Genomic DNA, 4,560 nt, shown 5'->3' with positions numbered 1-4,560 from the left:
AACCTTAAAATAAATTGAATTTACATAACAACGCATTGAAACATAACGCAAACACATAGAGGTCTAAGCTAGAGACGTGTTCCGGCGTCGTTAAACGTGATATCTTAGCGTTGAGTGGTTGGGTGATTCCTCCACGGTGAAGCGATAAGTATCAATACGGACTTGTGCTCCCACGTACCGTCGCGTATATATTGGGAGACCCCTATAGGAACAAAGCCTTTATCCATAGGAAACCGTGTCGGCCGCCCTACTGATCGCAATGCAGTGAACACAGCATTCACGAAGATCGACCACTCGTACCGTAAAACGTATTCTGTGGTTTTGCGAAAAGTTTGGCACACCCTCTGCCTAGAACTCCAGAGCAGTTTCTTTTGGCCTTTTTCAAACAGTATAACTGAAAAAGTCCATCCGAGCATTTGTCACTTCGGGCTCGTTAAAACATCGAAGGAGACTAGAGTCATCTTTAGCTTTTTCTCGACTCTTAAAAAGTGAAAAAGCAAGTTGTGTCTAAAGTGTCGTTATAAAATTTATTTTAAATGGAACATAATCACCTCCTATTCCTACGTTGATCTTTAGGTTGAGAACATGGAACGCCCCAACCGAGGAATTCCACAGGATGGAAATCCTAGTCCTTTCTCCTCTTGGGGAGAAGATGGTGCGCCCCACATGGCCACATTTTCGCTTCCAGGATTGACAATTGGCCTGCCAATTTGGCTATTCTCAACCAATGTAGTTCAGAACACCATGGTTCCTGAACAGTCGAGTCAACAGTTAGATCAGTCTAGAGCTGCCCACCAGCCTTCTACTTCCTATAACTCTTCCTCTAATCCTTCATCTTCGCAAGGTAGAGCCGGCAAAAGCCAAGCTCCCATGAAGAAGAAGGAAAAGAAGGAGAGAGAGAAGAAGAAGAAGGAGCCTAAGGCGACTGGGGGCAAGCAAGAGACATCTGACAAAAATCCACACACAACACAGACCGGGCCTAAATCGCCATGTGTCATATGTAGAGGAGACCACTTCCATAGAGATTGTCCCTGTATTCCCCGGATACTAAGGGACTGGTCCCCTCGTTTGCACAATTCGGGAGCATCAACCTCTGATAGCCATGTTGAATGCTTACCGTCAACCAGCGAAAGTGAAGGTTCAAGACAAAGAGGGGGAGAAAGATCCCCCTGCAAACTGTGTAAAGGCGATCACGCCATCCACTGTTGTCCCTTCTTAGACGAAGCGAAGAGAGTTTTGGAAGATCGCCCGGTTTCACCATTGAGACTTCCTCCTGGATACAAAAAACTTGTGCCAAGTCCTTCGTTGGTTGAAAATACAGCTGGCCCGCTCAAGTGGTCGGCTGAAGCGTCAGTCATTGAAAATGAACCTACTGAATCCAGATCGGACGAGAGTCCAAAGGTCGATATGGCAGTTGACCCGGTTCTTCCTTCAGAGGTTTCATCCTCAAATGACACCGTCAATGAAGATTCATCTTCAAATGACACCCTCACTGAAGAGAATAAGGATGACACCATCCAGATTCTTTTCATCAACACCGACTCTGATGAGCATCAGGGCAATGCGCCCATTCCTTTATCGCAGGAAGGAACATCGTCAGGGTCATATCCGGCCGTATATTTGGTCCCACCACCAAGCAACCTGGTTGTATCCTTTGATTGCAACCAACTAGGCAGACCTCGGTTACCAGCCAGTATACCATTCAGAATCATAGTCCAAATATACAGAATGGTAATGGCTGGAACTATCATTGATGAAGGGGCATCTGTGAGTATCCTTTCCTTTATTGCTTGGAAAGCACTGGGTTCCCCGGAGCTTTTGCCTGAGATAAGAAATCTCTCAGGTTTTGATAAAGGAACCAGTCGACCATTAGGGATCCTCCCCAATGTACCTGTTACATTGAAAGGGAAGACCGTTCAAATGAACGTGATGGTCGTTCAAGGACCCTTGGATTATAACCTACTCCTTGGACGAGACTATATATATTGCATGGGAGCTATAGTCTCCTCACTCTTTAGAGTAATGTGTTTTCCACACGAAGGAAGAATGGTCAAGCTCGTAGACCAACTTTCATTTCCGGGATCACGCATCGCAAATAGTCAAATACCAACCCTGAATGGTCTATTCACCCAAGAAATGTCTCCACCCCCAGTCCTCCTTCCCGATGAATGCGAGTGATTCGGAAAGATGGGACTGGAACCCAGGGGGCATGCATCCTGGTCTGTTTCGGGCAGAGGAAACCCTGGGTATAAGGTAGAATTTCCGCGAAAGAATATGACTAGTCCGTACCCCGTCCGAAAGAAGGAAGAGGGGTTGTTCTGGAACATGATTCTTTTGTCAAGTTTACTTGTTTGACAAAGGTCATTCACCATTGTCTACTTCGGTAGACAGTGCCGAGGAGATGTTTTCGTTTGATGGTGTTAACAAAACAATCTTTGGGTAACCAGAAAGAGGCAAGCCTCCCTCAATAACATTAATGTTTTGTCTTTGAGTAGTGTTCTTCTCTTGTCGCAAGTAGCTGCTCTCTTGTCGCAAGTAGCTGTTCTCTTGCGATCTTGCAAAAGATCTGTTAAAAGTTGGGCCGACGGGAAGACAAGTACCGCGTAAGACCCGTTAAAAATAATGAGAAGACAAGTATCGTTAACATTAGACTAGCAAGACGACAAGTAGCTGTGAACACCCAAAGAAAAACAAAGGTGGGGGAGAGGAGGGGCAGCCTTGAAATTGCATTTTATACCTGGGGGCATGCGAACCTTTTGGAGTGCAAGCAAAGAGCGGTTATTTATCTGTTTTTTTGGATTAGTCGTTTCCGCACTTGCATAAAGAAAGGATGTGGGGCAAAGCTCAAAATTTGCCAAATGAGGAGCATAGCTTCATGAGATAAAGCTCCATAAAAAATAGCTATCTCACAGGAGACATTTCTTATCTTATGACTGGTATATCGAGCAGTTTTACCGCGGAATTTATGCTCGTTAAAAAATAGAAAAGCGAGATCCGAGCAGTTTTAGCACATAGTTCATGCTCGTTAAAAAATAAACATAAGAATGAGCAGTGTTTTGGCGCATTCAAGCTCTTTAAAAAATGAACCCAGTACCGGTAAATAACCATTGTGATCGTAAATTTATTAGCCATAAAAAGCCTTGGTCGTGTTTGCACCTGCCACCTCCATTCCATTTGGCCAATCGTTCACCTCCATATGATTGTTTACCTATTTTGAGGAACAGCTGCGAAGAGTGATTTCACTTAGCCATCCTTGTGACACTGCCGTGATTGGAAAATTCCAACCTGTACCTGGAATCTGCTGCTAACCCTGTTTATCACTCGTTCCTCAAAAGACGAGTCTTCTTTGAGCTCTTTTCTCCTGACTCGTAAAATATGAAAAGTTTGCCGAGTTTTGGCCTTCCAGCTCTTTAAAGTGACCGGAAGAGCTATCCCTCTTCTAGATTTTAATCTTTTTGGACCTGAGGGATTATTGCACAAAAAGGTCGAGCGCTTGTTTTATTCGGCTCGTTAAAGTTATCGAAAACTCATCCCTTCTGTATTGTTTTATACTTTTTCGGACTTAAGGGATTAGATGACGAAAAAGGAATTTTGGAGTTGACTTTCTGTACCTTTTCAGACTCTCTAAAAATGAAAAGGACTGAGTTTTCTTTGTCGTTAGACTCGTTAAAATGATTAAATAGCGACAAACTTGTCTTTAGACGAGAATGAGTTTCCCTATCGCTAGGCTCGTTAAAACATAGCGATGGGCTTGCCCGAAGGGCAGGTTATAGAACAAGCATATGTTATCCTCCTCAAGCTTGACAAAAATAAAGAGGTACTGGTCAAAAATGACTGGGGAAAAATTGGGAGAACCTCAAAGCTTTAATGGTAGCAAGTCGCTCTTGAACATGACACTTTGTCCTCCGTATCACATCGGGTTGGGTTGTTTCATTCACCGGTCTCATCACCATGGTCTTCGCCAAACCATCCACATTCGGGGTAATGCTACCGATCCATCACATCAGTGTCGTTATATGTTCAAGAGATGTTGTTCAGAAAGAGTCAACCGTGTCCCATCCACTGCCATACATTATCCTTCATCCACCCATGATCGCCACCCTGAATCATATTTCACAGATTGTTTTCACCTCCACTAAAATCATTAGCTCCGTTCCGTGTCACTGATGTGGGATTCATTAAGGCCCTCCTTTGACGGATCGCTTCTTGTCGACTTCAGCTCATTATCCAAGAAGTTGATCTAGGGACAAACCCCCCAGTACTTTGAAGCTTGCATGCCTCAATGGCAAGTTTCTCACTTCCGGCGACAGGTATACATTAATGACCTTCGACCAGAAGATTTTGCGTGGTGTTCGACGCCAAGTCCTTTATTCACACCACGTGAATTGTACTGCAGTACCTTGAGGGTCATTATCATTATCAGTGATTCCTCTCGCGCTTGTTAACGGTTTACATTATTGACCGGTAATCAAGCGATGTCTTTCCATGTTCGACTTCAGCGCAATTCTCACATGGATCAACTTGTACTTAGAGTGAAGATCGAACGAGTTTGAAGACCCC

Source organism: Pinus tabuliformis, chromosome 9, assembly GCF_031772625.1.
Source record: "Pinus tabuliformis cultivar Carrire ecotype Pingquan chromosome 9, CPIR1, whole genome shotgun sequence".
Classification (NCBI taxonomy): Eukaryota; Viridiplantae; Streptophyta; class Pinopsida; order Pinales; family Pinaceae; genus Pinus; species Pinus tabuliformis.
Note: the sequence above shows the minus strand (reverse complement) of the source record.